The following is a 13903-nucleotide window of genomic DNA, read 5'->3' as shown; positions in this document are numbered from 1 at the left end:
GGCAAAAATGGCCCCAGTCACATACGGCAAATGACTCCAACATTATGTTTCATCCACAACATAATCAAAAGATTAAATATTCTTAGGTCGAAAATAAATTGAGTTAGGATTTCGTATGCCATGTTAAATATAATGCTTCATACTGTTCAGGGTATATACTCTCTCTCTCTCTCTCTCTCTCTCTCTCTCTTTGGAACACACCGAATGATGTTTGCAAATAAAAAAGTTTTACAGTCACACGTCACCTCTTCCCTTTGGTCTCAGTTATCTTCAGTGTATTCTATATTTCTTTCAATTTTAACATAAGGATCTATGACAATTTTGTTTTATGTTTCTGAAGTATTTTCCTGTTTTCTTTCTGATGATACCCTACAAGGTAATTGATATCTTTCCTGTGTTCTTTCAGATTATACCTTACATGGTAATGGATATCTTTCCTGTGTTCTTTCAGATTATACCTTACATGGTAATGGATATCTTTCCTGTGTTCTTTCAGATTATACCTTACAAGATAATTGATATATTTCCTGTGTTCTTTCAGATTATACCTTACAAGGTAATTGATATATTTCCTGTATTCTTTCAGATTATACCTTACAAGATAATTGATATATTTCCTGTGTTCTTTCAGATTATACCTTACATGGCAATGGATATCTTTCCTGTATTCTTTCAGATTATACCTTACATGGTAATGGATATCTTTCCTGTGTTCTTTCAGATTATACCTTACAAGATAATTGATATATTTCCTGTATTCTTTCAGATTATACCTTACATGGTAATGGATATCTTTCCTGTGTTCTTTCAGATTATACCTTACAAGGTAATTGATATATTTCCTGTGTTCTTTCAGATTATACCTTACATGGTAATGGATATCTTTCCTGTGTTCTTTCAGATTATACCTTACATGGTAATGGATATCTTTCCTGTATTCTTTCAGATTATACCTTACATGGTAATGGATATCTTTCCTGTGTTCTTTCAGATTATACCTTACATGGTAATGGATATCTTTCCTGTGTTCTTTCAGATTATACCTTACATGGTAATGGATATCTTTCCTGTGTTCTTTCAGATTATACCTTGCAAGGTAATTGATATATTTCCTGTATTCTTTCAGATTATACCTTACATGGTAATGGATATCTTTCCTGTATTCTTTCAGATTATACCTTACATGGTAATGGATATCTTTCCTGTGTTCTTTCAGATTATACCTTACAAGGTAATTGATATATTTCCTGTATTCTTTCAGATTATACCTTACATGGTAATGGATATCTTTCCTGTGTTCTTTCAGATTATACCTTACATGGTAATGGATATCTTTCCTGTGTTCTTTCAGATTATACCTTACATAGTAATGGATATCTTTCCTGTGTTCTTTCAGATTATACCTTACAAGGTAATGGATATCTTTCCTGTGTTCTTTCAGATTATACCTTACATGGTAATGGATATCTTTCCTGTGTTCTTTCAGATTATACCTTACATGGTAATGGATATCTTTCCTGTGTTCTTTCAGATTATACCTTACATAGTAATGGATATCTTTCCTGTGTTCTTTCAGATTATACCTTACATGGTAATGGATATCTTTCCTGTGTTCTTTCAGATTATACCTTACATGGTAATGGATATCTTTCCTGTGTTCTTTCAGATTATACCTTACATAGTAATGGATATCTTTAAAGGCATGCATGGAATGCCGGGATTGTGGTTTGCTTCTCTGTTTAGTGCATCTCTCAGGTGAATAAAATATCATTAACAGTATTTTGTCATAGATTTCATTTTGTTTGCTTGCATCTCTTAGTGATATGTGTGTGTGTGTGTGTGTGAAAAGATGTGTTCAACTGTTATAACCAAATCTTTTATTTGAAAGTAGGTAATCATACAATTAACATATGGAAAGAGATTGCCACGCCTACTCATTAACATAGCGCATTATATAATACAATAATATTCGATGCTGACGCAGATTTCATGTAAAGTACTATACATATCTTTCTGTGTACTGAACTTTTCATGAAAATATTAATCCAAATGTTGATGTAACGACTACTGGAATATATGTTAAATACACAGTGGCAGGAGGTTAGGTGACGAATATTTTGCCTCAATGATCGTCAAATGTACAGTGCCCCTGCATGATGTAAATAAATGTGTGTGTGTGTGTGTGCGTGTGTGTGTGCGTGCGTGTGTGTGTACGGTTTGACTTATATATAACGATACGTTAATTTAAACGCCTCAGACCAAGTTGAACCAGTCATAAGTTTTGTAAGGATACAAAATTTACAACGCTTTTTGTCCCGATGTCCACCGAGAGCTGCTATTGCAAAGTTGGAACCAATACGTTTTTATTTTTGTCGTAGCACACTTTCCTCTGGACTCAGTAGTTTGTCGGCAATATTTTGGCAGGATGTAGTCAAACCGCACGTGAAACCCATGTCGGAAAAACAGGCCACTTTCATCGCCAAGTGTTCTGGTCTGTATGAATTCTGTACATTTGCAAATTAAATCTGTATACATTTTTTGTTATACATCATTGATATGACAATATGTTATAAACTCTTATGAGTAATAGGGAAGCATTAATAATCTCCATAAGATGGTTTTGGAGTCTCCCTCCTCTGAATGGATGAAACTAACCAATGTAACTCTTAAAACAAAAAAATAAAATAATTCGGAACAGCAGAGTTGAAAAACAAATCCGTTGCCACTTTGTTACTCAGATTCCAAATCTTCATATACAATGTCTCCGATTGTATCAGTTCGGGCATATGATTTCATGATGACAAGTGATGTTTTCTTCTAAACCTCAATAATTTACCACTAACATCATGCGATCCGACCAGCAGCGGCCTTAGCAAACGCGGGTTACGATTTGGATCATTTGGGCGGTGGCCCCTGGATTTACACTGGGGGCCTTCTTTTAACACGGCATTTGGAAATAAACTTTTAAGCAAGTTTTATAAGTTATTGAATTTTAAAGTTTATCCCATCGCTTTAAAATTACTTTCTCTCTATAGATAATTTTCTTTAAAATTGCTAACGCGTGGGGTCCCTGTGAGCGCGGGGCCTGATTAGGCCAAATCGGTCCAATCGGTCTAAGGCCGGCACTGGATCCAAAGATACGTTTTCTTGATTATAACTTGTTTTTGGTGACCACGTTTACAGTGTCTGTTACTGCATTCGCCTTAAAATATCTAACACCTAATACATAGCTAAATTAACAGTCTATAATAAATATCTCAACAGGGAGAGAAATATGCCACCAGTGCTCTAGGTGAAAGCCCTGTTTCAAAACAATAGTGTCTATCTGAAAAAAAATGCAATAAATAATTTGCCTTATGATTATGCATATGTCATTAAAATATTCCTTCAACTGGCATATAGAACACAATGTTATGGCCTATATTTGTTTCCCTTGCAGTCGTTTTATTTGGTGGAATCGCCGTTCTCGTCGCTTTTCTCATCTCTATGATTGGTGGAACTCTTGTTCATGTATTATCGTCATCTGACTTGGCAAATCAAATAGTCAGTTATTCTGTGATTTTGATATACAGAGATACATGATGTGTCTGATATTTTACAAGGTAAGGAATAAATCCAATGTTTATAAAGGTAAATGACATGTGTAATGCTGACAATCATAAATAACATAATCCATGTTTACAAGTACATGACATGTAAAATGTTTACATTGGTAAATAGTATGTCCAACTTTGCAATGTCCGACGTTACAGAGTTAAAAAAAATATCGTATGTGTTAGAGATAAACGATATATCTGATCTTACAGAACTAAATTATATATCCGATGCAACAGAGATAATATGTCCGATGTTACAGATATAGAAATGATATGTCCGACGTTGTAGAGGTAAATGGTATGTTCGATATTATACAGGTAAACGATATATTAGAAGTTACAGAGGTAAATCATATGCCCGATGTTACACCGAAAAACGATAGGTCGGATGTTACAGAAGTAAATGATTTGTCCGATGTTACACAGGAAAATGGTATGTCCGATGTTACAGAGGTATATGATATGTCCAGTGTTGCAAATATATTAAAAGAATGGGGTGGGAGTCATCTAACAGCAAACATCTGAAAAGACCATGTTGTTTGAAACTTTCCTACGTTACATACTACTCATATATGGGAACAAAACCAACAACAGCACAGAATTCCATTGTGACAATTAATTAATGTTCTGTTTTCCCAAAGTGCAATTCATAACTCTTTTTTTGTAGGAGAACATTTGTTTGTAACTTATTTTAATGATGAAATAAATGACAAAGACCCCAAAATAGTGATAAGCAGACTAGTATTATTACTTGAATTATTTGTTTTAAAACGTTTTCGCACTTAGATGAAACTTCACGAAGGTGGCCTCAAAAACAACATTTATTTCCTATAGTCGACGTAGAAAAGGCTGCACCATATAACTTTCGTTTTGTATATTTCAAAATAGACCTTACACATTTTGCAACCAGTGTTTTACGTAATAATTAATATTTATATAAATTAGTCTTCTTTCAAACTAATAACCAATTGATTAAACTCTTAATTATGTATTTCTTTAAGATTTTTTAAAGACATGGAGTCTCTTTTGTAATTGATTATACCAACAAACATAACTTACACTAATGGTTAGGAGCGAATCGGCATTGAAACATGACCTACGATCAAGAAAGCCTTCAAATGATCAATTTTCAGATTTGCTATTTTAATTAAATTGGAACGCCATCAGAAATATTTAATTAATTTGGGAACAACAAATAAAGCAAACATATCCTAACATGAACATTTTGGATATGCATCTTAAGGTGTCTTTTGTTCTAATATTTGTTTTTAATTTATGGTATTTGAATCTAATCTTTGAATACGTGGAATATTTGTCGAAGAAAAAATATTTTTGCTGAATGTTACGTGTACGAGCGTAAGCACAAGTTCTCTGATGATTATAATTGCAACAGGTATCCATTTTAATAGCTATCACACCATTTGAAAATTGTCTTTTGTAGATAACCGGAAGTGTGCTTTCAACCGTCGGAGGACCGTTGATAGGCCTTTTCCTTTTGGGAGCATTTTTCCCTTTCGCCAATGTCAAGGTAATACCAACACGAACAAAAGATGACAATGATGAGCACGTACGTCTAATATTTTCAGAATGAGGTTTAATTTTTAGTACATTGTATTCAGATTCTTACGTCAGACGGGTGTTGACGAAACTTTTGAAGAAACAAGGGAAGGAATACAAATATATTGTTTCTATTTATAATCTAACAAGATCTTTGATCAATATTTCCAAGGTAACAAATGAATACCCTCACATGTGTCTAAATTCATAACTAAATACAAATCTAATATTGAAGAAACGTCGGTGCAAACAACATCTGCACTTTCGTAGAAATCGAGGATGCATTGAAATCTGCATTACAAGTAGGTTTCCCACGTTACCCAAATACATTTAAAGAATCTGATAGTGAACTGAAAAACGATGAAATTAAATTATGAAGCTGAATGCATTTATTTTATGTCTGCTTTGAAATCTCCATGGTTCATGGTTTTGGCGGCAGATGGTCTTTGAAACTAATAAAATTGGTAATCCCTGGAGAAAACCAGCGACATTACATACGTGGCCGTCATTTAACCATTGCAGGTGAAAAAAGGGTTTAACATTTCCCACAATTATAAAATCCCATATGGAGCTATACATTTATCGTTCATTATATTTGGTCTTTTCAACAAAGGAATGCAATTATCGTTACAGGGAGGGATAACTGGAGTACTAGCAGGGCTGGTATTCGCATGTTGGATCGCCATGGGACAGATGATGAGCCTAGGATGAGTAAAGGATACTCGACTGCCCCCAGCTCCTGTTACACTCTGCCCTGGTATGAACGTATCCAGGTCTGATTTCTACGCAATGAATACCACGGCAGAAGCTATGCATACGGCTTTGTGGATGTCAACAGAAGTCATACTACCTGCAAAGTCAGTTTCTGAATTGGAACTGTGAGTGTATAATATGTATTTCGTCATCATATCTTGCAGGAAAGATTTCTTTTATTTATTTATGGAACATGCACTATTGCTTTGTTCAAATAGTATTCGACTACTAAGAAATATTCCATAGGCGAACCCTAAAGGTTTAGAGACTTACCAGAATGATCCGGCAAACGCTAATTTTTTTTAGCATGACACAACATACATGTATTGACAAGATCAAACGTTTGCCATCCAGTTCAAAATCAATTGTTTAGTGCAGGTATCACAGATTCATATTTTGCCATAGGGTAGATCCAGTCTCTATGGAGAATAAAAGGCTCGAGCTAAGTTTTGCCACAAAGAAGAGAGCTTCTCTATGCAGATGATCTTTCGAGAAATATTTATAATATCGTTTTCATTTCTTGGAAGAGACTGGAATGTTGTCTGCTCCGAAGCTATTTCTCATGGAAAGGGAGGTAATCTATTCATCGGTAAATCATTTCCAATCTGTTTATAATCCGGATATGATATGCCAAGTATCTGTTGTTTCTGTGTGTTGCACAATAACATAAAGGATCGTTAAAAGTGTTCCCTATAGCTCTCAAAAGATGGTTGACAAAAGCAAGGATCTATATCAGGGAAGAAAAGTCCATTTATAATAACATTTCCTATGGTGAGAGGAGCTTAGGTGTAGATCGTTATGTGTGAAAAATAAAACAACTATAGAGTAGTCTATCACTGATGAAAAAAAAATTCTAGGTTAAATTTCCTTCTGAAAACAAAATGTGTTACTGCCACTATTGTTTAGGAGGGGCGAGGGGACGATAAGTAACTCCTGGGTAAAGGTCAAGTGGGGTTCGGGTAAATACTATCCCGGAACGGCATGAAACGTCTAAACTTATCAAAAGCAATATGATGTTAGTATACTAACACAATAAATTTACTCCGCCACCCACATCCCCCTAAAAAACCAAAAGAAAAAGACAAGATAAAAAATTAAATGATTTTCAAACAACGTACAATGCGGATCTAAAACAACGCTGAAATCTACCCGATAGACAACTGCAGTTCCACTGTCTCAGTATAACCGACATTCCATAATGGTATTCGTCCAACCAAAGCAAAAGTCTAGATTACGTTAGAATTTTATAACTTCACAAATAATATTAAATAACTCGTGAAGTGCAGACTGTTGTCTGTAACTGGGACATACTTATTCTGTATAAATATATCTAAATTAAAACGCACATGAGTGTTACGTAAAATGTTTTTTGTTAGTGGACAGAACGTAAATGCATCTCCTCTAAGTGCTCTCCACGCACCTTCGTACACCTTCTCTGTCTGTTTGTCCGATTACTAATGCCATATTGTATTCATTGTATTTGTTGTGTTGAACATGCCTTGATAAACTGCACTTACAACGGCATGACAGCTTTCACATCGTCCTGTCCTTCAGAGAATATTTGATGACGGGAACCAGCCAAAAATCACTTGGGCAGTGGCTATGTTCTATTTCAAGAAGTTTGTCACGCATTGATACGAGGTAATGAAGTAGTTTGATACCTTGGGTAACGGTGTTAGGACTGGTGGTTTGGTAGTGTTCCTTACATTTTGGCAACGCTTTGGAAGCACAGGAATAACCAGTGACACTAATCAGAGTTAGGTCAGTGACGGAAACGACCAGGTCTTTCGAATCGAAAGCAGCTGAGTATAAAATAAATTTCGATGGTCCGCTTACGTAGTACGATTTGTGGTATATTCTGGTTTTCTCCAATGCGTCATTTTGACAATTTAAGCCAGATTCTGTTTTTGATCAGTCATCAACAGGTGCGCGACCCATCATGCACAAATCTCTCTGAACTTCAGCTGATTCTTCAATATATTGATGCCCGTTGTAATTGCAATATATTTCTCTGTGTCCAGCATCTTCATCAATCGCACCCTTCACAGCAAACACATCCCGCTACCAATCACAGCCAACGTTCTTGCATGGATTCGCAGCCATCTTTAAAACGGTGAAACCCGCTTAGAAGAATATATGACAAAAATGCATCAACGAACTTCATCCATGTTGGTCTAGATATGAACCTGAGAGAACACCAAGAGCATCTTGATTTTACAGTATGCTATATTGCACAGCAGCCGAATTGTTCTCATTATTCTGCACTCTGACGTCACTATCATATATCTATGCAATGTTACACGCAGGTGGACGGCATGATGAATGTGCAGCTGCAGACCAATTTATTGAAAGGTATCTTGACAATGGATCTGCGTTAAAATCATAGAAACGAAAATGTTATAGCACAATATTTCCAGCTTTTCAAATAATCCTAGTACAAATTATTCGATTCGTAACTAGAACTTAACGTAATTTAGACTAACGCCAAATATATTGATTAAAGTGCACGTGACCTTTGGCTGTTTAAATATTTAACAGTTTTATAAGAACTATATTTATTACATACACATTTTAAAGCTCACCCACAGGTTTGTTAGCAACATTTTCAGTGACAATGGATAAATCGTCTGCTAAAAATTTTTACAGGACTGAAATAAGCAGGTTGTACACGGTGTCCTACCAGTGGTTTGGAACTATAGGCATCTTGACGACGATAGTTGTAGGAGTAATCGTAAGCTTAGTGACAGGTAATGTGTGTTTCTTTCTTTCTTTCTTTCTTTCTTTCTTTCCGTGTCACTGACTCAGAGTTATGATGAGATTATTTCTTTATCACACTGCATCGATGCACGTCAAGATAGTGGTCGCAGTCCAAGATATTAGGTTAAGAAATGTGGCAATTGTTTCTGATTATGGATAATCGCTGATAGAGATAACAATAAATCATTTTTTAAAAAACACAAAATATTATTATATTTTAAACTTATTACACGCCTAAAAGAGGGAGAAAAAACAACATCGCGCAGCTAAAATTGTCTAATTCTATCCCGTGTAATCATTTTAGGGTAATAAACGATGTCATCGGATGAGTACATTATATTTGTTTTCTTTTTTTCTGTACAATAGAATATTTTTAAGATGTACATGGGCAGTTATTATTAATTGAAACTCTCAGACAAAATATTAAGATGCGTCCTATGTGCAGTTCCAGTGAAACCGGAAGCTTCATTATTGCAAGTCCAGTGGGGGCCCCGAGTGGCCGAGTGGTCTAAAGCGCTCACCGTTCCGGATCACTGCCATCTCACCTCTGTCTGCGTGAGTTCGAGTCCAAGGCTCGGCTAGCGTGGGTACGTGGGAAAGCCTGCCAGTAGCTTCTCGTGGGTCGGTGGTTCTTCCCGGGGTTTTCCAGGGTTCTTCCTCCACCAGTTATACTGGCCGCCATGTATAACCTATCTTGTGCTGAAAAATGGCGTTAAACCCTAGAACAACAACAACAAAAAAAAGCAAGTCCAGTGAAACCGAAAGAGTCGGATCCACGCTATTTGATTTCTTTCTATGATGAAATTTTCTGTTGTCTACCGCTCTCTATCGGAAAGGTTCTTCGGTGTGGATACAATTTCAAACGAGAAAAGGTAATTCTTGAGTGGTTGAGTTCTTGCTTGAAAACTACTGACCTCTCTACAACGGTCGAGTAATTATAAGCTAACAGCGGTCCACATGAACAGTTGACAACTCTGACAGCCTTAAAATCACCAGTCATTTGTCAGAGATTGAAAGCAGCCCAATAGGAAGAAACTCGGACGTTGATAGATATTTTTTTTTTTATGAATGATAACCATGCTAACCTCTATATCACGCTGTAAAGCTTGTAAAAGTCTTAACTTTAATAATCATTGATACAATGAAGAGTATGCGAAATATAATCGACAGGTTAATTGCAGTACGGAACGTTTATCGGTAGGCTAATTATAGAGCCTGTAACGCTAAATGTGTTTAAAGTGTATGATTGCTGGATAAAATCAGCAATGCATGCAAGAAGCAAAGAAGGCTCCAGCAGAAACGGAAAGCGCTGTCATCTCTCCTCTCTCTGTGTGGTTTCGAATCTCGGGCTCGGCCAATGTGGATACGTGAGAAGGCTTGCCAGTAGCTTCTCGTGGGTTGGTGGATCTTTCCAGGCTTTTCATGGGTTTTTTCTCCACTATTTATACCGCTATGTATAGCCTATCTTGTGTTGAAAAATGGCGACAAACCCAGCAACAAAAACCTTTTATAAACACCAATTCCGGCTCCTCCCTGTTTGACCTTTTTCTCCGAAGCTGAAATCCCGTATGTAAAGACTGCTCAAGGGGCTAATGTCACTAGGATATATGCCGTTGTCATTATTTGCAAAATCTGTATGCATAGTTATTAGATAATGATAATTATAGTTTAAAACCGCTCCGGTTGATTGTTGGTTAGAGCGTCCGCCTCGGATGCGTGAGGTCGTGGGTTCGATCCCCGGTCGAGTCATACCAAAGACTTACAAAAATGGTACTAACAGCTTCCTCGCTTGGTGCTCAGCATTAAGAGGTTAGTGTTAGGACTGGTCGGCCTGGTGTCAGGATAATGTGACTGGGTGGGACGTCATGCTGCATGTCTGCGGCATGATGCCCCAGTGCTAGACATCATTATAAACTGCCACATTGCAGACATCGTAGCGATATGACTGAAAAATTGTTAAAGGTACGTTAAAAATCCAAATCACATCACAACACACTAAATATAGTTTCCAAGCTGCCACCCTTTGTTGGTTCTAAGGTAAATATAGACTTCAGGGTCAAAGTCAGCTACGTTTGCAACAATGTCTTTTAGTGTCCAGTGTGTGAATAGATGGTATACATCGTTATCCGCTGTGAATCTTAGTAGTGACCAAGTTAGGACCAAGGTACTGATTCTCGTTGGTAAGGATGGTTTCCATGGCAAATATCAGTGGCATATATACATTTAAAGTTTTATATCCATTATATGTAAATTAGTTTATGGTCGGATCGCAAGAGATTTATGTTCTTATAATCTAGGGGCTAAGGCCTTCAGGGTATTGAAATATAGTTTTTGACGTATGTTGACATTTGAGTTGGGTTTACTTTTCTTCCAATATGCCGGTTCCCAGACATATGCGCCATACATCTCACGAGTTGTTTGAAATTTGTATAAAATCACCCCTACCACCATAGTCACCATCCAAATAATTTGAAAAAAATTCCAAAAATACTGGCACAATCAACTTCTAATGTACTATCACTTTACCGTGGATCATGTGTTTAACCTAAAGGAGTTCAGGGACATTACATGCGATCCCATTTCAGGCTGTACTTTGCTAAGTACGTACGTACGGACTGACAGACTATATCACACAATTACACAGCCTCTCCTGTGTAGATCTATCATCGTTTGCTTCAAAATTATTCAAAATACTATGCAGTTTATCACTTCTTTCGACGTCTTAGAAACTAAATAAAGATAAAATGAAACTAAATAAAGATAAAATGAAACAATATAAAGATAAAATGAAACAATATAAAGATAAAATGAGCCCAAGCGTTATGAATTAAAGTAAAACGATAATTAGTAAATTATCTGGAATTCTCACCGTTTTTACACATGAAATGGCTTCGGTGCCAAAAAGTTTTCAACAAATTATTATTATTTATCCTCATAATTATTTACCTTAACAAGCTCACTGTATCCTATGGAAACCGGTTAGCTAGCGTTTGACTGTATTATGATGGCCTGGATAGAGAGACAATGCAAAATGCCCCACCCAAACCTTTCTGCAAAGGTTTTATATACGTGCTAACAATTGACAATTTTTTAAATACAAAATATTGAAAATTAGGCTAAAAAAATAAACACAAAGGGTAAAATGATGACATTTTGTTTTCGAGAATTTCGTGCTTAAAATTTGATGTAAATCAGGATGGAAACGAACATTTTTAATATGAGTAATGTTTGCAAATAAAGCTACTATTAGATATGAAATTTGAAATTATCCCTTTATGCCGTATATATATATATATATATATATATATATATATATATATATATATATATATATATATATATGCACATTTATTTCAGGAGTCGACATTTGATAACTACACCAGGAAGAATAAGAACGTCTATGATACTGATATTTTCATACAGAAAGAAAAATAAAATGGATACTATTGTTCTACCTAACATCGCCATCACAAATGAAAATGAAAATCTGATTACGAAGTTGGCCCCCCCCAGATCAACACGCTCTTTTCAGACTCAGAATTAGCATACAGCGACAACGTTGGGGATATAAGCAGCAAGAAGTTATTCAACTAAGAAAAGGCAAAGAAATCGATAGATATAGTCGATGGATAATATTTTTTAAAATGTAGACAGAATGGCTGTCCTCTTCAGCTTGCAGATTAAATAATACTTGCACAGAATGTTCAGTCATTTTGCATGCATGATTGATGAATAATGCTTCATGACGTCTTCTCTTTTTTTTTTGTACGTCATTTAATAAATGTTTCAATTAAGTCACTATAATGCAATATTAATTACTTGCTAATGAATCTGCAGCATATTAAGTAAGTCTTCCTCGTTTTTAATTTATCTCGTCAACAATACATTATCATCGATTTTGTTTATTCCTTCATCAATGGTGCAGTCCATTTTGTACGTACGCACAATAATCACTATTTCTGACCCTTTCCACACTTGTTGCACGGATTTTTTTCTACCCCCTTCCCTAGTGCGTATGTACACTTTTGCATATCATCATATTATACCGATTTTAAAAACATAAGATATTATTGATATAATCAATGCACCGTACAAGAACATTTTATTCATCAATCTATAATTTATAATTTGATTGGCGCCCAAAAGAAACTAAACTTGCTAGCATGTCGAATAAAATGGGAGTTTCTTCGGTAAGACGGTCGCCGTATTTGCAATGTTTTCAAGCGACGAATGTCGTCATTTACTGTTTTTGATAATTTTATTTATTTCGTTAATTTTGGAATAACATCTCTTAGAACAAATGTTACTTTTTATTTTTTTCAGTTTTTGTTTTATAGAAATATTAAAACTAGACATTACAACTATTGAACGCAGATGACATATTATTGACTGCTGTAGACTGTTGTGTAAATCAGAAAAGGACTGAGCAGGCTGTATTCTTGTTTAAGTTCAGATCATCCGTTGCTATGAAAAGCCAGCAATTTAACAGTACTAATTATGACCTCTCTCTTGCAACAATCACGTTAGAAAATTTAAATTGATGAATGAAATGACTAAGTTAATGCATTTTACATTTTTGATTCTTTTCGTTTTGAAAATCGGCAGAGGTGTACAACATACGGGAAGACGTGCGAATTCTAGGTTGTTTGCTGTTGGCTTCAGGCACATAGGTTTTACTCGTAATTATTACAATGTAGTTTGTGTTATTATGTGCGTACGTACTACTTGTCCTAAACCCCTCTCCCCACGCATGCATACATACCCAAACTTCAACTCCACTCCCCTTCCATGTGTGCATAATAAATGGCCGGACCCTATGTATTTATCCTGCGGTACAGCTGAATAATCTATCAGTAGTTCATACTCTCCATGAGAAATTGAAAGCAAAGCGCTAACGTGAACCAGCCGGTAGTTTGTCCAATGACTAAAATATAATTTAGATTCGTATTTAATGGTACATTGGAAAGCTAAATGAATATGAAATATGATTTATTATTATTATTGCTATTATCATTATTATTATTATTATTATTATTATTATTATTATTATTATTAATTTTCAGACTAAGTTCAGTACCAAATTCATTCCACGTTGCTGGGCCCTGGTATGCAAAAGAACGCGGTCCATATGACTTTGTTTTCGTAGTGGGAATAATGAGTATACGATTGCCAGAAGAGGAGCGTAAGTATCTTGCTGGTGTGTACACATGGGTGAGGTCCGATAGGCATGTTGGACTGGA

The 13903-nt window shown here is 35.7% G+C and overlaps 1 pseudogene; it reads left to right on the top strand.

Annotated features, from left to right (window-relative positions):
- Positions 1-5966, top strand: part of LOC149798596 (sodium-coupled monocarboxylate transporter 1-like) — a 38987-nt pseudogene extending 33021 nt beyond the window's left edge.
- The last annotated feature ends 7937 nt before the right edge of the window (positions 5967-13903 follow it).

This window comes from Sinohyriopsis cumingii, chromosome 5 (assembly GCF_028554795.1).
Source record: "Sinohyriopsis cumingii isolate HCF-2022 chromosome 5, ASM2855479v2, whole genome shotgun sequence".
Lineage (NCBI taxonomy): Eukaryota > Metazoa > Mollusca > Bivalvia > Unionida > Unionidae > Sinohyriopsis > Sinohyriopsis cumingii.
This window is presented reverse-complemented; position numbering and strand designations above follow the sequence as displayed.